We start from the raw sequence: 21149 nt of genomic DNA on the forward strand, positions 1-21149 counted from the left end.
TTCCTATCAGGTTAGTAAGAGAACCACTACCTACTACTACTAAGGAAACCCCGGATGAGGCCATCGCAGGTGACAGAGACCTCAACTCAGCAGCCTTCCATCTCAGATTTTCCTGGAGGTTATAGCAAATGACTTTTCCCACCGCCGTTAGCAGTCGCAGCTTGACCCAGTGACACTCCATTATCCCGTAACCGTGGAGGCAGTGGGTGGTCCGCAAATTTCCCTTTTACAAGACGCTGGGGACGCCTCTAGAAGTTCGCCTTTATTTCCAGATTTTCCGCCTTCTCCCCTCCCCCTCCCTGCAACGCCTCCGCGCTTCCCCTGCCTGGGAATTTCCAGGCACCTCGCGGACCCTCTCCTCTAGCCCGGGGTTAATCAATCCCGAGCATGCCCGGCTCAGAGGCGCGAAGGTAGAGAGAGGCACAGTGGCCCCAGAGGGCGTCTCGCCTGACTCTGAGTCTGGGAGGCGCGGTAGCTCCCGTCATTGCGGCGAGGGCTGGGCGCACGGCGGCGCGCCCGCAGCCACGGCCGCCGCGGCCGCCTCCATGCTGCAGCGCCGGACGCAGTCTTTCCCGGCGGGGCGGCTGCCGTTGCCGGAACAGGCTGCTGCGGGGAGCTGGGAACCCGGGCCCGCCCTGGTCGCAGCCGGGGACCTGGGCTTGAAGCTGCACGCCTCAGCTGCAGACTAGCCCCGGCGCCGCGGGCAGCGGGCGGGGCGCTGTGTGCAGCGGCGCGCAGGGAGTCGGCTAGTGTGCAAAGCGGCCCGAACTGAGGACTGTGTGTGTGTGCGCGCGCGCGCGTGTGTGTGTGTGCGTGTGTTTGCGCGTGTTTTTCCTTTTCCCTAGAGGATGTGAATGGCTTTGCAGCTGGTTGCTCCCTTAGGATTTTTGACTGTGGAGCTCTGGGCTGTGAGCACAACCCACCCATATAATCCATTTTGCACGGTCGGTTTATTTCAAGAGAAAAAAGCGCAACTGGACGGGGGTGGGGCCGACCAAGGAAACCTTCTGGAAATACAAACACACATTCACAAGAGAGGAAGAATGAAAGACCTGAAGGAATTTTCATAACCTTCCTGCTGACCCTTCTGTTTTCCGAAAAGATTCTGGATCTTTTCTACCTTTTGAAGTCATCTTGGCGTTTTTTTTTGTTTTGTTTTTTTGTTTTTTGTTTTTTGTTTTTGTTTTTTTTTTTGTAAGCCGCTCTCCAGCTAGCTCTGTGTGTGTGTGTGTATGTGTGTGTGTGCGCGCGCGCGCGCGCCTCTCTGATGCATTTGACTGTCTTTTATCCAACTGCCCAGAAGCAAATGGTAACTCGTCCGTGCCCCCTCGATGCCCAGGCTCTCCAAGAGCAGGAAGGACGCCCAGACCCATTTTCCTGGCTGGATTCGGAACCGTTGCTTGGCTGTGGACCCGTGTGTGTGGATCGCTTTACCCAGAGGCTTGGAAAGCTCCAGTGTTAACTTGCTTCCAGGTACATCACAAGGTCACCAGAGGGTCTTGTAGCCGTCTTGTCTCTGTGCATCTAGACCTTACTGTTTTGGCAGAAGGATATTTATGTTTCAGTCCACATCATCTGAAGCCAAAAGTTCAGCCCTTCGAGCTGGTTTCTGTACAAACAAGGTAACAAGGATTGCTTTTCAAACTGCTTAACAAAATCCCGACTCTTCCTCAGCCCTTTCCCGGCTCTCTCCTCCCCACCAAAATGTCACCAGTTCTTGAATTACGTGGATTTGGGTTGGAGGAGAACTTGAAGGAAACGTGATCAAAAGGCGATGCCAAACCACTCTCTTTTCTGCCTGTGGTCCGGTGGGCATCAAAGCCGATAGTGAGAAGGACCAGTCCCCTCCTTGTTTCTCCCTCCCCGTGCTGTGCTGGATGTGCGTGTGCAAGAGTGAATGCGAGGGCGCGCGCGCCTCTGTGCGAGTGTGTGAGTGTATGTGTGTTTGAGTGTGTCTGTGTGTGCGTGCGCGGCCGCCCTGCCTCTGCCCGCTCCCCGGGCGCAGAAACGCGGGTTTCATGGGGCGATCGCCGCGGATCCCCCACCCAGCGCGACCTGCGGGCAGCGGCGGCAGTGGCAGGAGCCGCCTTTCGGACTCCCTAGGATGCGGGTGCTGAGCTATGGCAAAGGGCAGCAAAGTGACGAGCGAGACCCGCGTACGACTGTGAAAGCCACCTGGAGCCACCTTGCCGGGATTGTACCTGCGGGCAGAAAGTCCTCCTACGACCGTCTTTTCCTCTAGAGGCACCAGGTAACAAGCAAATGACTACCCGCCTCACCCAGTTTCCTTCTGATCTTGTTTCTAGTGTCTTATCTGCATTGCAGGCTACTTTACTTATTAATGTTTCGAAAATCATTAGGAAGGGCTGGATATCCAAGGGTGCTCCGTGATGTAAGAAAATTTCTAGTAGGTGGGATATAAATCTATACCTGAGCACTTAAGCTAAGGGAATATGGATACGCTCCACCCTAAGTGATGATATATATTGGAAAGCTAGGCATGTTGAACCTGTCTGAAGATGCCAGAGATTAAAATTCCATGTTTCCTTCAGGCTATGGTTGCCACAGACCATTTGGTATCCAACACTCCCCAGACTGTGGAGTGCAAGAGGGTGTTTGGTTTCCACCCATCATTTCAGGCAAGGATCATTTTGACCCTTCTCTGCCTCTGGTGCTAGGTTGTTTTCCTTTCCTTATTGTGGAGGAGATTGCCAGATCCTTTAGTAGTTGTAAATTACGCATCTGGAGACTTTAATCTGAAATGGAGTTTTCTTGGAACTTGCTTTGCATGAAAAGGAATTCATTGTCACGGGCGTGTGTGCTGAGATATGGTATTTAACTGTGAGCGTTTGCTTAGATATGGCAAAATAGATCCATGAAAGAAGTCATTTTTATATCTGTAGGAGCAAGGCTAAAACCACAACCACCATCCCAATACCATCTCCAGCTATATTGTCTCCGTTGTGGAGCCTGTGTGCGCGTGGTTTGTTTCGTTGGTTTTGGTTTGCTTGTTTCTGTATAATATGTATTTTGAAAATTCTTGCCAGTGCATTGATTTACAAGGAATAGGGTGGATTTGCGACTGCCTAATTAACATATTGGGTCTGATACGTTATAACGGAGATTCCCATGGCTGGCAGAGTCAGAACAAATTTAAGGAACTTCCAAAGCCCCTTACTCTTGCACCTTAATTCTCTTATTTCCCTTTTCTGTCACCTCTACGTCCCCCTGCAGAAATTTCACTCCTTTCTCGAGAGCATTCGGATTAAGAAGATAAAGCACTTGCAAAGTAGTCTCATCAATGTTTTATTCCATAGTGAAGGCGGTCTGAATAATTCAGCTAAGGAGTGCTCGTTTGTGTCCTGCCTTCGTTAGCTGCCTGCTGGGTGCACCCAGCAGAGGATGTGGGCCGGCCGAGTGCAAAGAGCCCTGCTCTTAGAAGCAGCAACTGGAAATGCGCCGGAGGTTTCTCTTTGCTAAAGAGGCTTAGAAAGTGTCGGGGCGCTGCCTCTTTTTCTCTGCTTGCTGCGATTCTATAGATATCCATATGATGGCATTTGCAGACTACAAGCTGGCCACTAGCTAGCTGCTCTTGCTGTCCCTGCGCGTTGATGGCCCTGACTCCTCTGGAGTCTGGCTCGGCTGCTGCTGCAGCCCTCGCAGGCTGGTGGTGCTACAAGGCCGTATATGCAGCGGGCTTGGGGGCTGGGCTCCGGCATTGCAGCTGCCAGGCCCTCCTTGACACTTTTTGGGGAGGGGCGGGAGAGTGCAGCAGGCCCCCTGGCAGACAGTAGGCGCATCATGGCTGAGGTGGCGGCCTGGATCTGAGAGGAAGGAGGTGGAGAGAGACCCGTGGAGGGCAGTGAGGTCCTGCCTGACTTCCTGCGCCTGCAATCCTCCACCCCCTTGTAAATGAATATTCAAGAACATAGAAGGAAAGCTGGCTGCAAAAACGCCTTGGTACTCAAAGATTGCATGATTTCTCAGGATTCAAAACCTGAAACTAAGTGTGTTTTTCCTAGATTTCCACTTTTTCCTCTCTCTTTCCACCCTTCTTGCTCTCCTGGATTTAATTAGGTCATTCATACTCTTGTTTTATCTCCAGTTGGAATACCACTGAAAAGACAACTCCTCCTTCCCCCAGCCCTGTGCCCAATAAACCTGAAGGCAGTGAGGGCCACTCTTCAGATAGATGTGCTCTGTAAGTTCCAGCTCTAGGGAGAACCAATAAAGGGTACAGAGGGTAATTCGACTTTAACAGTAAAGCAGATCCACACTACTCTCTGTAGACTCAGAAAGAAAAAGGTACTGCCTGAATGAAAACTAAAAATAAGTGGGAATTTGGGAGGAATTAGGTGAGGGTTTTTCCTTTCTTTTATCTTCTTTTTAAGTTAATGTATTTGTATTTCCCCCATCACTCAGCAAATCCTGGTAAAAAAACGATTGGTGTGCAATAACAATCTCACAAAGACATTTCTTTGTCCCCCAAATTTCTCCAGAATGTTATTACAACAGAAACTATATCATATTCATAATATTTGTCAGCAAATAAGGCATCCCTCTTTAGAGGGTAACCCAAGAAAGAAGGAATACTGGTGCAGATATAAGTACTTAGGAAAATGATGGGTTTTCTCCATCTCCCTCTTCATTTCACTTCTCTCTGGCCTTTTCTCTGTTCTGCAGGTTAAGTCTTGTCTTTGTGTCCTCATCCTGAGGGAAGGCAAAACAAATGCATTAACTGTTTGTTGAGTGCTTAGAAGCCTAAACGTAAATCATTGTGTGGTTCATGTTTTAAAATGCCATTCATTTGTGCAGTTGGGAGTTAGGTGGAATGTCAAAACCAAATAGGCCTCCTTGCACAGAGTTTCATATGCAGAAGTTACTTAAAAATGGAGATTTCTGCCTGCCTTCCCCTCTTCCTTGTTGGAGTGACAGAGGTACACAACAGATTGTCTGAAGATCTGAGTCCACTGACCTTGTACTTATATGGAGCTGGCTTGTCTCACTAATGGGTTAAGACTGTCAGGTGTTAATAGGAAATTTCCCAACAAAATGTTCTTTCCTTTTAGGCTCTCTTGTGCTTACCAACAAGAGGGGCAGAACAACAGGGCCATCAGGATACCCATGGGAACTGATGTAAGGCTCTAGACCGGTGGAAAGAACTTGTCACTTGACTTCTGTCCCCCACACCATTTCTGTAGTCACTTTTTCCTTTTCTCTTTTCAAGAGGAGAGTGACCTTGAGCAACACCAGTTCTCTGTGCTTCACACACCTCTTTTCCTTTTCAAACATGTGATGTGTACACAAATACACACACACACACACACACACACACACACACACACACACACGCCTCACTGCTTCAGTTTTGAAATCCGAGACTCCTGTGTTTGAGTGATTTGGGAGGGGTTCATTAAGATATATCTGTGGCTAATACCAGCCAGAGGTTTTTTTTTTTTTTTTTTTTCCCCTTTTTTCTCCCAAGGGGATAGCAAAAGCTGTGGTCACCTGGTCACCTGAAGGAAAATTGTCCTACCTTTATCCCCTCTTCCATCATTTTTCTCTCCTCTGTCATTAAATGCATTCTTGGAGTTAAAGTGGCGTCTGGTTATAGCGTTGGTGTTTAAGTGACCATCATGAGTTATATCTGCTTTTCATCTTTTCCTCAATGACCATCAGTTCCCTTTTGTTCATTTAAACCAGTGTTCTGTTTCCTCTTGCTGCTTGAAGCACTTTAGGCTTGGTAGTTTTGCTGACTTTTCTAGCTGGTGAAATTAGGACCTTGCTTTCTGCTGATACTATTGCTGTGTTGTTTTGTGGTTGGGAGTGAGATGATTGCAGATACCTAACAATGTCCCTACCTCTATATAAAACTACCATGTAATAAGTTCTATATCAAATCTATTCAGTTATTTTAAGAGAAAATTACAATGAATAAGATTGCTAATAAATATGTGCCAATTTTGAGGTTGGAGGAAGATGACTTAAAACTTTCTAGTGGCTTAACTGGCTAATCTATTAACTCATCCCAGTAATTGTTATTTTTCATTTACTTAGAAAAGTAACATACTGGCATTACTTTCAGAGTTTTGTGTATAGGGTAATCAGTTCTAACTTTTATATTTTATTGAAGAATAAGTGTATGAATATAGGCCTTTTAATAAATAGGCTATATGACTAACAGGTAATTTTGCTACATCATTCCACTGACACATATGTGCATAGCTCTGCCTTGTTAATAAACCTTGAAAGGGAGGCCAGTTGTTATATTTTTACAATCCACATTTTTATTCCCATGGCATCCTTCAATCAGTGAGGACTATTTAAAACCTAAGGCAGTAATAATTTGTCCATTACATGGTGTGTGCATGGTGAAATTAAGAAGAATTACGTTTATCAGTATTGAAGCTATTCTGGTTAGAAGTGAACCATTTTTGTTATGCCCTATCCACATAAATTGTATGTTATTATGAAAACTCCAGTTTCATATAAGTATAACAAGAGATAGAAATATAAGAATTTAATTCAAAGAGAGCTAATGTCATTTAAAAATTTTTCATCATAGTATTCTGATAGATACTGTTCTGACAGAATGCTTTTTACTGAGCTATGACATAATTTAATACTAATTATGAAGATGGTTAACAAGTGATAGAAAATTATAATGGAATTACATGGTTACATAAATGCTCTATCATCTTGCTGATACCAAGTAAACCACATGAAAAGGCTTTATGATTAAATTGCAAGCTATATCAGTAAGCCTTCTCAGAAATTGGCTTTGATGGCCTATGTTTATTGTTACAGACTTGGTCACATTGGGAAGAAATTATAAATTAATTAATTTGAGTCTTCCTAGATAATATATATTTTTTTATAAAAGAAATCTTTCTAACCCTAAACCTCATGTTATTTCTTTTCTTTGTGGGGAGCATATATGAAATTCATTGCTTTAAAAAAAAAAACAAAACCTTCCAAAGAAATATTTTGAATTTGATGTTATGAAGAACAATTGCAGAATCACCATTGGATATTGAATCTATTTTAGATTTTAGAGCAGAAAGGGTCTAGAAAAGAAGTAATAAGACAAACATATAAAATTATAGGATCTTTTTTTTCCCCAACTCTGGAAGCAGTATCTGAATTCTTGGAAAAAGGCAGAAAGAAAACACTGATTAATTCAATATATACTCAATCAGTACTAGTGCATTTAATCAGAGATAGTAGCCAAAGCAGAGTTGTTTGTATTACTCTATTTTTACTTTACCCTGTGCAGCTCTTTTGAGGAAATACTAAAGAGACCTAAAGGTGCATATCAGTAGCACTCTGCATTCCATTCCCCATGTTGACTTACCATTTCCTGTCTTGAAGTAGGTTTTCCATGAATCTTAGTGGTGTTGCTTCCAAAGTTATAGGATATTTGCAATAAAGTGATTTATTAGTGGGAACATAGCAACTCTGTTATGAAAATTTTCACTTCTTTGGGAATATAGGCTGTGGTATTTTCTTAGTCATTATACCTCTTTTTGTTATTTTTTCAATGACATTAAAATTGGGTTATCAAATGATTTATGTGGATTTGTATAACAATATTAAAATGCATATGATTTACATGGCAATATTGAACACTGCACAGAGTAGTATATCTGCTTTTTTCTTTTTTACGTGGATACTGTTACAGCCGTTCTATTCACAGATACTTTAAAGTGCTTCATTTAATAGAAATGTGCCTACCTTTACATTGAAATTTAGGGGTTATTTTTGGGAATTATGTAGGATATTTGCCATGTATTGACTGTTCAAATGTCAGGCACTTTAACAATTTATACTAGACATTGAATCCTGACCTCAAGGAACTTATTGTCTTAGTAACAGGAAGGATGTAAACAGATACAAAAGCTTGAAAGTAACTGATTTTCTAAATTTTATTTTGATTTTTTTTGCTTTGTAGTAAGAGAGAAGACATTTGGAAATTGTTACTGTGTTTTATGGAGGTTGATGTTGTACAGTAGTTAGAAGCATGAACTTTGGGATTTCACAAACCTATGTCTTAAGTCTTTGTAACTTTGAGCAAGTCCTGTTACCTCTCTGAGCCTCAGTGTCCTCACCTATAAGATGAACCTAATAATAGAAGACATTTAACTGCTATCATTACCATCGTCATTGCCATCATCATTGTCATTTCATCCTTAGCTATCCTAAGGGTAAAGGAGAAGACTAAAGAGGTAGTAATTGGATGACTTCAAAGCCTATGCTTGGGGTCCTCAACTCTCAGGGCTCCAGGGAATGCTAAAACTCATCCAAACCAAGGACCACACAGTCCACTGTCTTCAGAGGCCAAGCAGATATAAATCTTAAACCCAGGAAATCTGGCTGGGCTTAAGAAATTATAGGTTGAAGGATCTCTGCTACACTGGTGAGTGCATGATTTATCCAAGACATTCAAATTTAAATCCATTTTACCCCGTGATAGGTCTAGCAGCATAAAACATCTGGGTTATTCTGACATCTGTTCAAATTTAAATTTTATCTAAAGCATCCCTGCCAAGTGGTCATCTTGACTAAACTTGAGTGCCCTCAGTGATTTCAAAATCACTCCACCTAAACTGGATTATTCCATTTTTATATAGGCTAATTATCAAATTTATTTTTGGAGTTGAGCCAAGCATCTGACATCCTTGACTTCTAATTAATTTTAATATGGGAGGAGGGATACACTATAAGTCTAATTCCCAATGACAGTACCTCAAATATTTAAACTGAGTTACTTGAGATACCCAAACCATGATTGTTTGCTTATGATTAAACATAACTAGACCCGGGTGCCTGGGTGGCTCAGTCGGTTAAACGTCTGTCTGCCTTTGGCTCAGGTCAAGACTGGAATCCTGGGATCTAACTCTATGTTGGGATCCTTGCTTCGTTGGGAGTCTGCTTCTCCCTCTCACCCTCCCTACTCCCGTCCCTTCTCTCTCTCTCTCACTCTCTCTCTCTCCTCTCTCTCAAATAAATAAATACAATCTTTAACCAAAAATAAATAAATACATAAATAAACATAACTAGACCTAAACTGATTTGGGATGGTTTTCTATGTGTCATGATTTCAAGCCCTTTACGTTTTATATCAAAAAATGTTATCTGTCTTACATCTTGATCGCCACCTCCAGTTTGTTTGTCTCACGTTACATGAAAGTGTGATAGCAGCTCCAGCAAACCCCACAGGCTGACTAGTTTAGCATTGAGCAGAACCATTTCCTTGCTTTTGGAACAGAAAAAGCAGGTACATGCTATGCTGTAATTGTCCATCCAGCACTCATGTTACACTTACTATTTGATCAATGCCTTCTCTCCTTTTGAGCCCGAACAAGGCATTGGAGTTCTTTACCTATACCTTTAAGATACTACAACTCATCAATCCAAGTTCAGTAACGAGATTAAAATTATTTTCCTTCTTTGCCATTCTGAGTCGAGACACTAGTGAAGATATCTGAGATTGGGGCACCTAAGCGCCTCAGATGGTTGAGCGTATGCCTTTGTCTCAGATCATGATCTCCAGCTCCAAGCTCAACATGGAGTCTGCTTCTCCCTATCCCTCTGCCTCTCCTCCTGCTTGTGCTCTCTCTGTCTCTGTCTCTCTCTTTCAAATGAATAAAAAAAATCTTTAAAGTCTGAGTTCACTTTCACATCATACTTTTCAGTTTATAAACATTCACATTGTATGATTTGCTCATAATGGTCAAATTACTTAATTCTTCTTCACTAAGTACTGAGCGAAAAAGTAAATTATAAATATTATACTGGTATTCATAATGTATATGAGAAATAATGAAATGGAGCAAGACAAAAAGAGTGGATTTTCATCTTATCCTAAAGGGATGGAAGGATCTGGCTGCATCTTGGGTTCTCTGATCTAGGAAAGAATGACTCAAGACTCATTCTTTGATTCTTTTAAAAACAATTTATTCGTCATTTAATACATGCTTCCCTATTCGGCTAAGTAACTATTTCTCCTTTGAGGCTTAAAAGCCAAATGGCATAGAAGCCACTCTGGGGAAGCTGTGATCTAGAGTGAGAACCAAATGTTCCCTTAGAGGCACAACCCTAGTCCTGAGTCAGTCTTGATGATACTCTTAAGTCTTTGCCTCTTAATCTACGCTTAAACCTAGATGATACTGATTTCTAGAATAGTTACTAAGTCAGTCGTGTTACCTCCCCCATAAGTGAATAAAATTACCTCATATGAAGGCTCCCAGCAGTTTCTCCAGGCTCCATATGAGGTCACCTGATTCCTAATAAAGGGGAAATAATCTGAATACAGAAGGAAATAACAGTAAAACTCCCTTTATCTGGTATCCGTGCAGGATGAGTCTTGGTTACCAACATTCTCCATAACCTTGAATATTATTTTTTTGGCACCATGTTTAAAAATGTTTCTTTTAAAAGTTTTACTTTTAATGCGAATACTAATAGTTATTAAAATTGAAACACAATAAAATAAATAAAATAAAAACACAATTCTAAATAGTTAATCTTTTTTTAAAGACTTCCTTCCGGTCTTTGCTGTGTATGTTAATGATTGCAGAAAGCCCTTAGGGACCAATTCATGGCATGTTTAAGGCAGTTTGTGCTGATAGGAGTTTCCTCCAACTTTTCTTTCCTGTCTGTGTACAATTTTTCGTTGATTTGTTCTCCCTTTGCTCTCCTATAGCAAACTTTTTCAGTGGGTGTGTTTTCTTTTTTAATTCAGCGATGGGAAGTTATTAACAAAATGACAAGTTTGTTAAATTCCTTTGTGAACTAAGAGCCTAATGATGAATAACATTCCAAGACCTCATCTGCTAAGGAAAGCACATGAGTTTTCCTTCATGTATTTTATATGGAAAGTACTGAAAAATTCCAATATACCTTGGATAATAAATATAATAGATGATGATCATCATAAGTACATTTTCTGAGTATATTCTCTGTGCCAGGTGCTGTTGGTTTTTACCTTCTTCTAATCCATGCAATGAACCTACAATTTAGGTAGGATTATATTCCTTTCTTTGGAGGAGCAAGTTGAGGCTGAGGATAGTTAACTCATTTATCCATGAGTATATGACTAACAGATGAGTATATGACTAACAGACTAACGGGGCTAAAATTCAAATTCAGATATTTCTGATTCTAAAGAGGGTGCTGTATCTGCTATATTTAGGAGATTTTTATTCTCATCTGCCTCTTAAAGCTGTTTTCTGTTGATTGTTACAAAATGTGTTTTTAACCTTCTTCAAGGAGTAGGGCCATCCTTTCGATATGCACCTTATTCTTCATTTCCTTTTCTTTATGGTACTCTATGTCTGGAAGTCTATGAAAGGCTTTACAGATACCTGTTAGGGGATTTGATAGTTATTTGTATGGAGAGATATTTGATCCTGGGCCTGGGGTATAAGTATATACTAAACTTTTTTGCTAAACTAGACTCTGTGATTTTGGGTGATTTACTCTTTCTAATTTTCAGTTTCCATCTGCAAAAGGGTATTGCCAGCCAGCATAAACTAGCTGTTATTTCTTAAGAAACTAATGAGTAATTGTTCCCTGTAACACTTTTCCTAGGACAGAAGAATCAGAGAATTCTGTAAATGTTAGGATCAAATGGAACTTGGAAATCATTAATGATCATTTATCACTGAAATGTTTGCATTTGTCTAATTGTGCTCTGCATTCCACTTACCTCTTATTCCTGTTACTATGTTATTTATGTGACAGTCATTAATGAGCGCTTCAATCTTTACCCCCAGTTACCTCCTTCCTTTGAGACAGGGCCAGAAAAAGTCAAATAACAAACTCATTTTGTCATCTTGAATCCAGATTTCTATGCTGTTATTTTGATGACAGAGGGGTCTGGCAGTCTGCCAAAATCTCATGCTTAAGTATAGATACACTTGTTGGCAGAACAAATCTTTTCTAGATTAAGCCCTGTGGTGTGTTCCCACCTGTGATTTACTTTCTTACTTCCCCTGGTGAATTCAGTATGGCCACAAATTCATTACAGATATTCCCATCAAGAGTAGATGTCTATTTGCCTTCCCCTTGAATCTGGACTGGCCTTGCAGTTTGCTTTCAGCAATAGGTGTGGCAGAAGTAATGTGGTACCATTTCTAAGCTGAATCCCAGAGATCGTACAGCCATCACTCTTGCCCTTCTGGAAAAAAATGTTACCATGGTGTGGAGAAGTCCTGGGTCCCCTGCTGGAAACAAGTGGTCCAGCTGACAGCCAGAACCAGTGGCAAGACATGCAAATGAGGCCTCCTCCTTACATCATCCAGACACAATTAAGCTTCCAGGTAATTATAGTCTCAAGAATGACCACAAATGAGACCAGCAGAAGAACTAGCCCGAATTCATAATCTACAAATCACATGCTTGTTACTTTAAGCCCCTAAGTTATGGGGCAGGAGTAGATAACTAAGACACTCTTTTGGGTAATGGGATATAGCCAACCATTATGCCTATTTTGGAAGACAACCCTGTCTCTCTCCCTATTCTCCTTTCTTTAAAAAATATCTGTTTATTTATTTGAGAGAAAGAGAGTGTGTGCATGCTCTTGAGTTGGGGGGAGGGGGGAGGAGGGAGAGAAGCAGACTCCCTGCTGAGCACAGAGGCCAAGGTGGGGCTCCATTCTCAAGACCCTGAGATCATGACCTGAGCCAAAACCAAAAGTCAGGTGCTTAACTGACTGAATGACCTAGGTGCCCCTCCTCACTCCCTTTTTTATACTATCAACAAATATTTGTTAAATATCCACAAGTTCTAGGCATGCTGCCCCCATCCATGGACTCATGGACTTTTGAAGAATACATTCCTTTCTTAAACTTCTGGAAGTATTTGCTGGTTCCTCAAATGCCTCAGATTTCTTCAAATTTCCTTTTCCTAAGGTATTTACTAACATGGCTGAATGTACATGGGAATTAATAGTGATTTGCCTATTTATGACTGTACCTACTTATCCCTGCATTAGAGAAGCTTCTCTATGCTTCTATCTCTTATGCTAGAGATTATGCCATCCACCTAAAGCCCAAGGGAGAATTTATCTTTGTTTCTCTAAGTTGCATTTTGGGCTTGGTTTGGTTCAGAATGACATTTTGTCATTTCTCCAAGATTTTATTTTACTTTCTAATTATGTTTCAGTGACTCATATTTACTATCCATTTCTTTTGTAAATTGAATCTAGATTGCACAATTACTTTATTCTGGGACTTCATACACCCTCATTTTATTTAATGATGTTCTCATTTATGTATCAAATTATTCTACAGGCATTTGACATACTGTTACAAGTATAATAAGGTGCAGGGTGTAGACCACGGGGCAGTATAATTATAATTGCTTCAGAACTTTCTGATTATTATTTATTTGTGAAAAATACATAGTTACAAAATGAATGCAGTCAAATTCATTGTTTTTACTTTTAGTAAAAGATACATTTGTGAAGGGATGCATGGGAGTGTAAGTCACGTTCACCTAAATATTTTCTATGGAGGTGTTCCCCAGTGGATTTGAACATCTTCCTGGAATATATCAAATATGAACTATTTTATTTACATTTTCTTACTGCTATATATTTCTGTGATTTTAGAGTTTAATGTAAGGTAGGTAAGGTATGTTGTAGTAATCATTTGAAATTTCTACTAAAGAATTCTAAAATAACAATACATATTCTATCATGTTGCAATGTACATAAAAATTTACTTCCTTAACATGATGTGTATCAATTTCCAGGATTCCATCTGCAGACTCCAGAGTGAGTATAATGTCTCAGTATGTCCACTCGGTGGTCACCAAACTTGTAGGGGAGGAAAAATAATTCAACGTTCTTGGGTAAAACCACCCACTACTTCCCCTCCCCCCCCACACCCGGCCTAATAAAAATACAGATTAACAGGAGAAAAACAGAAATTTAACAACATGTATACCTCCTGTATACATAGAAGAGTCCTGGGAAAACTGAATAACTCTTCTAAATGGCTCAAGCCATCACCTTAAATACCATTTCCTGTTATTGGCTAAAATAAAAAGGTGTTGAAGGGGAGGGGAAGCTGGTTGGGGGAGATTACCAGACAAAGCACAGTAATGGTTGTTGTGGGTATGGCTGTTATGTAGATTGTACCTCTTCCACTATCCATAAGAATTTTCGGAGATTTAGTTAATCCTCCTCTCCCTGGTACAGAAAGGAAGACACCCTTACAAATGGAGACTTCTCTTAAAATGTGAATGTCTGCTACAAAAGGGTAACTTCTACTTGGTTTTTAGAGGCTTTCCTTTGTCTGCTATTTCTTAAAAATAATCAACCTAAATTAATCTTTATGTCAGAGGCGTATTTTGGGGTGGCAAATTCTCCCCTTTCCTGCTTTAAGATTTCTTGACAGGTTTTGTTATTTTGGGGTAACAAATTGAAAGTGGTCAAGCTATAGTCTGACTGTAAAATATTTAAAATGATAGAGGCACCCAGCTGGCTCAGTCATGGAGCATGCAATGCCTGATCCTTAGGGTTGTGGGTTCCAGCCCCAAGTTGGGTACAGAGATTACTTAAGAATAAAATCTTGTAAATAAATAAATAAATAAATAAAAAGTAAAAAAAAAAAATCAAATGAATGGCTCTAATAGAATTTAGCTAAAGAAAATTTTATCTATGAATCATAGGGAAGTTAAATAACACCTGTAATATATATATGTAAGGTAGGCTTTATTTTACTATAATAAGAGATTATTCATCCACAAACACACACATCTTGTTTATTTTTATAAAATACTAAATTATTAATATGAATGCTATATATTGTACTACTGGCAGCAATTATCACACTTAAAAAGAAGATTGTGAATAAATCCTTCTGGAAAACAATCATTTTTTAATTCATTGTCAAAATTTATAAGAAAGAAAGTGACTGAATTTAAATATAAATTTTGAAAGTGTCAGGTAGCTTCTTTTTCTTTTCTCTTTGTAAAACAGAAATCACACAAATCCTGAATAATTGTAGCTTTGCATTTATTTTCATGGTCTGTTTTTCAGCATTCTGAAATGTGGCATTCTGCATATGACTTATGCATTTCTTAAAACCTTGTACTTTTTTTGATAGGACTAAGTCCATATTTTCTGATCAATTTCCTTTCTAACCTTTCTACTATAATTTAATTTAAATGTCATAGGCAGTAATAATGAACTGAGTTTTAACTGGGACAGGCCATCATCTTGTACTGATTCTCTGGTAGGCTTTCATTTGGAAGAAGAAAGTAATAAACCCCTGGCTTGGGGTGAGCCAGGTCAGTTTGAAGGCCACTGCTTCAACATAGGGTCAGCTCAGCTGTTCAGACTCAGCCTTCCATCTCCTTAAAGCTCATTGCTATTCCCTCAGGACTGCAGTGTTCCTGTGGTCATTAAATAAAGAAACTTCCATTTGACAAATAAAATGGCTAAAACTAATATCTGTGGGGATTTTGGAAAAAAATGTCTGTGTGCTTGGGTTCCTATTAAGTGGTACCTCAGAGAAGTAATCAAACACATTTGTGTTTTTTAGGGAACTCCCAACATAATGTAGTTATGTGCATAAGGGCCCTCTATTAAATGGTTTTAATAATCAATCTTCAGTGTCTTTGTTATAAAATTCATGAACAAATTGCAGCTCTCACTCTCTAGCTTTAATTGGTAACCGTAGGCAATTATGTACTCCTATTTCTTTTTTTTAAGATTTTATTTTATTTATTTTTTTAAAAGATTTTATTTATTTATTTGACAGATAGAGATCACAGGTAGGCAGAGAGGCAGTCAGAGAGAGGAGGGAAGCAGGCTCCCCGCCGAGCAGAGAGCCCGATGTGGGGCTCGATCCCAGGACCATGGGACCATGACCTGGGCCGAAGGCAGAGGCTTTAACCCACTGAGCCATTTTAAATAATCTCTACACCAAACATGAGGCTCAAACTCACAACCCTGAGATCAAGAATCACATGCTCCTCCTACTCAGCCGGGAGGGGCCCCCAATATGTACTCGTATTTCTATTATATTTTCATTGCACTGGGCAGGCTTTTTACGGTATCATCCATTCTTTAAGAGTTGGATATTTGCCTTCATTTTAATTTATTCCAATATAGTGGAGATAGAAACATCCCTTTTGGAGTCAGTTTGACTAACATACCCTAAAATTTACTAAATAATTATAGTGAAATCACAACTCTGCATTCTTCGTTAAGAAGAGGTTGGTGACAGCCTGTGAGGAAAATAATGCAGTGTGGTTAGCCAATGTTCCTGTTTTCTCTAGTGGAATGTGTCTAGTTTAATCAATTACGTAGTCAGCAAGAAGTTCCTAAATTACCAAAAAGGAAATGGTTCCTGCCTACTATATGTAAGATATTTTAGTATCAAATATCTCTAGCTTCATCTGTCCAAGGTTTGAAATAATTTCATTGGGGAGGAACAATTTCCTGTCCTCTTCTAGGTCCTTCCAGCTGGACTGAGAATCAAATTGATGTGAGACAGGTTAAAAGGAGAAAATTAAATTTAATGTTGTATGTACCAGGAATGCACACAGACATGGAAATTCCAAAGACAGCCAGGCAAAATTAGGTATATATGTCATTCTGAACTGGGGTGAAGGGGTAGAGGTGTGGACCTCAGAGGGAAGGAATGCAATTCAATTGCACTAATAAGAGGAGCAGATCTTTGATAATTAGATGTTTTCCCTGTCATATAGATGGGTCACTCAGATAAAAATTATCTTTGGTAATACCCTCTATTCTGGGAAAGACCTCCCATTTAGATTCTTTTGTGTAGTTAAAAGAGGGACAAAATTTTTTCTTAAGCCTTCTGGGTCTGCGTTCAGCTCAAAATAGTCCACATGTTGAAGTGGCATATTTTGAGGGCACCTCAAAAAAAAAAAAAAGCATATTTTGTAAATCTTTTATGTATAGGCCAAGACATTGTGCTTTTAATCAGTCAGTGCGAACTGAAATTTGAATAACTCGTTTGTTTTCCTGCAATTAGTCCTTTTGTGGAAGTATCATTGCTATTATTTAACTAAAATCAACACTAGATTTTTCATAATTGTGAACAAGGAGAATGTAATGTAATATCATATCATTTACAACCTCTTCAGGTGATTCTACAGAAGGAAAAACATTGAGCTGGAAGGTTATTAGCAAAAATAGAATGTAGCAAGAGATGTAAAAATAGCACTCTCTTCCCTGTCTTTTTTCAGTCTGAGCAGAGCACTCATTGTATGATGCTGCATGAAATCTGCAAAGTGCTGTGAGATTAACTTTTAATTGAGGTAACCCTGAGCTTTTTGAAGTATAACCAGGACAGACCAAAGTGACGTTTTGATTAAAACAGTAGTTGAATTATGAAATACTGTTACTCTACATCACTGCTGGCAACCTTAATTGGAGTATAGAGTCTAACTAAAGTTACAACAACAAAGCAAAAACAAAGGAACAAATAACGGAATCATGGTACCTTTTTATATTGGTTCTCTCACAGTTCACACATACACAAAGACTTATAATTTTCTTCATTCCATTCTTTTGTTCTTTTGTTTGAGTCAATAAAGAATGTCCTCCTGATTCTTTTTTCCCTTTTTCTTTGTCTAGTTCTAAAAATTGACTAATTCCATATAAAAGATCTTAATTACAGTATAGTCAGTTGCCAGTTTAATTTTTAATGAAGCAACTCTAAGGATATACTCTTTGCTAGTATTTGCATTCAAATTTTCCTAAGATATAGATTGCTGTATTATCTTGATCGTGATTAAGTGATGGATATTTAGAGATACATTAATGAATCAAAGAGGAGAGTACAATTGCAGAGTGCTTTTCATTACAGAGTACTTCAGCATTGTTAAAGGATAGGATCAAAGTATGGCTTTGAAATTTATTTCACAGACAAAGTTTTGCAAGTCAAATGTACATTACAAGAAAGTTTATTGCAGTGTGATTTATAATAGCAAAAACATATTTATAAAACATTGTATAACCTAAGTATTTATCATTAACGGGCAGGTTTCTTAATGGAATATTGTGCTGCTCTTTAAATAACGGAATTAGAGATGCCTGGTGGCTCAGTCAGTTCAGCAGCTGCCTTTGGCTCGGGTCATGGTCCCAGGGTCCTGGATCAAGTTCTGCACTGGGCTCCTTGCTTAGCTGGGAGTCTGCTTCTCTCTCTGCCTGCAGCTCCCCCTGCTTGTGCGGTCTCTCTCTCTCTGAAAAATAAATACATAAAATCTTTATAAATAAATAACCAAAATAGATCTATACTTACTGATAAAGGAAGCTGTCCAATATATATGGTTACATAAGAATAGAAGTTATGGGAGCTATAATGTTACTGTTTTTACATAAAAAATATACCTACATGTATACAGATACACACAAATACATATTTATGAATTAACATTCTTTGGAAGTATACATACACACAAAAAATTAGATGGTATTTTCCTCCTTCCTTTCCAGGTAGGAAGGTCAAGTGATTTTTCAAATTTATCCTTTTATAGAGTTTGACACTTTTTTACTTTGTACATGTAACAATTCATAATAATAAGAAGCTGAAATGTAGGGTTTAAGTAACCATTACTATTATAGATCAAATAAAATTAAAAATGAATATTCTAAATAATGAAACTATATGCTAGATGTTATAGTATTAAATAAGTCAACAAAAATATCAATGATATTTACAGGTTTGTTTTTTATAAACAAATTGTAGAAATTAGCAACCAAGCTTATCTAGAATATTGTTTGCACTCTTTAAAACAAACTAAATGCCTCTTAAAGGAAATTTTCTTAACCATATGAAATATCAAACAATGCTCAACTGCTTCAGAGTTTTTGCTCTGCCTTATATTGCAACTTTTTAAAAGGAAACTGTAAAACTCAAGTATTTAATTTAATCTAAAGTAATAGGAAAATTTGACTTCCATGGTAAAAGATGTTTCATTCTGGGTTTTAGTTAAGTCCACATCTTTATGTTTCTGAAAATTGGAATTTTGAGCATTTTGTGTTAGCCTCAGACCCCAGCATAATGTTTGCCATATGGATGAAAGATTGGATCATTAAATAGAGAAAGAATTAATTTTTTTTCTAGAATCTTAATGTAACTTGAAGATAAAATTATGTTTTCTAATTTACTCCAATTTATTAAGAAACTAAATAAAACAAACCCAAACAGAAGTATATAGGAGGTCCTGCTAGACTAGTCTAGAAGATTGGTAATGAGGAAAGAAAATACCAATAAATTCCACATTAACAGAAATTAAAGTGTTATTTGAATTTTGTACGGAAGTATGAAGCTAGGGCACCTGCGTGGCTCAGTGGGTTAAGCCTCTGCATTTGGCTTAGGTCATGATCTCAGGGTCCTGAGACCAAGCCCTACATCAGGCTCTCTGCTCAGCGGGGAGCCTGCTTCGGCCTGCCTCTCTGCCTACTTGTGATCTCTCTCTCTCTCTGTCAAATGAATAAATAAAATCTTCTAAAAAAAAGTATGAAGCTAAACTTTTTTTTTAAAGGGGCTTAATGCTAGGACCCTGGGATCATGACCTGGACCGAAGGCTGACGATTAACTGACTGAACCACCCACGTGTCCTCCTTCCGGCCTTTGTTGTTGTTGTTGTTGTTGTTGTTGTTGTTTAAGATTTTATTTAGAAGCTACACTTTTGAAGGCTATTTTATCTTATATTTAACAAAAAAAATAATTGCAACTATGCGCATTCCTAGAGTAAGAAAAACACTCAAATCTTATCATTCCTAGGTATATTTTCAAATAATAGTTATCAATAGCATGAAAGGAGAGCTTTTATTTCACATTTAACTTTCACAGCATAATTCTAAGAAAGTTAATTTCTTAAAATTGATTTTCCACTTTTTTTGAGATATAGTTCAAACACTGCATGTCACCCTTTTGAAGTATACGATTTAGTGGTGGTTTTTATTACAATCATAAGGTTGTGCAACCATCACCACTATCTAATTCTAGAACTTTTTTATCTCTCCCCAAAGAAACTCTGTATGTATTAGCAACCATTGCCTATTTCCCCCTCCCAGGAGGTTAGGGTTTTTGTTTTTGTTTTTGTTTTTGGCAGAGAGTGGTGGGAAGGAAGGGTGGAGGGAGTGGGCAGAAAAAAAAGTAAAAGAAAAAAAGTACATTAAAAACAAACTAGGGCTTTTAAAAAAAAATAATTTTCCCAAGGACCTTTTAAATTTTTGTTCTTTTGAAGCATTCTTGTAGATATTTTTTTCATTTATCAAGATTTATTCTGTAAGATCCTCTTTTGTCTACACATTTGATTTTAGTAGTTATTCCACACCATTCATAGAATTCATGAGATCCTAATTTTTATAAATGAAATTGCAGTTTACTATAGATATACCACGTGTTTGTAATGAGAAAGTAATGATAAAGAAGTTGACAACATGATCAAAGATGTAGCTCTGTCTATATTGATCTATCTGGCCATCTATCTATACTAGTGTGAAGTGAAAAGAATAATTTCAGTGGGGTTAATTCTTTTTTTTTTTTTTAAGATTATTTATTTATTTATTTATTTGACAGAGAGAGATCACAAGCAGAGAGGCAGGCAGAGAGAGAGAGGGGGAAGCAGTCTCCCGCTGAGCAGAGAGCCCGATGCAGGACTCGATCCCAGGACCCCAAGATCATGACCTGAGCCGAAGGCAGCAGCTTAACCCACTGAGCCACCCAGGCGCCCCTCAGTGGGGTTAATTCTATAAGTGAATGGTTCATCAGTGAATAGTGTCTTAGAGCGATACTTTTTGTTGATATAACAATCTTGTAATTTCAGTGACTGGAGTAAAGAATACTAGGTTAAAAGCCTTTGTGTATCAGTTGAAATGTATATATTTTCCCCTTTTAGAAAGAGAAACAATGAAATATACTTGAAGTGTCCATTTATGCAATTGATGATTGCACATGCTGTATATTAGGAGCTAATTTTATTTATTGCAGATAAGAAAACTATTATTTTCTCAGCATTTACCATTCTAGGTTTTAGTGACATTGGACTGATAACTTATTTCAACATTGCTGAGTTAATATTTTGTTGCACAGCAGGTCCAAGCTCTGTGAAGAGACTGTTCTGTCAAGAGTGCAGCTCATCTGGTCTCTCAA

At 39.0% G+C, this 21149-nt stretch overlaps 1 protein-coding gene across 7 annotated transcripts in view; it reads left to right on the top strand.

The window, feature by feature from the left end:
- The first annotated feature begins 681 nt into the window (after window positions 1-681).
- The window catches only part of LRFN5 (leucine rich repeat and fibronectin type III domain containing 5), a 244941-nt gene continuing 224473 nt past the window's right edge, over window positions 682-21149 (top strand). For 4 of the 7 annotated variants that reach the window (XM_046007306.1, XM_046007307.1, XM_046007304.1 and 1 more), the window contains exon 1: window positions 682-2251. The gene's annotated coding sequence lies outside the window, so the exon portion shown is untranslated. The remainder of the gene's footprint in view (window positions 2252-21149) is intronic. The other 3 variants (XM_046007301.1, XM_046007300.1, XM_046007302.1) reach the window with 3 other exon arrangements.

This window comes from Meles meles, chromosome 6, assembly GCF_922984935.1.
Source record: "Meles meles chromosome 6, mMelMel3.1 paternal haplotype, whole genome shotgun sequence".
NCBI classification, from domain to species: Eukaryota; Metazoa; Chordata; class Mammalia; order Carnivora; family Mustelidae; genus Meles; species Meles meles.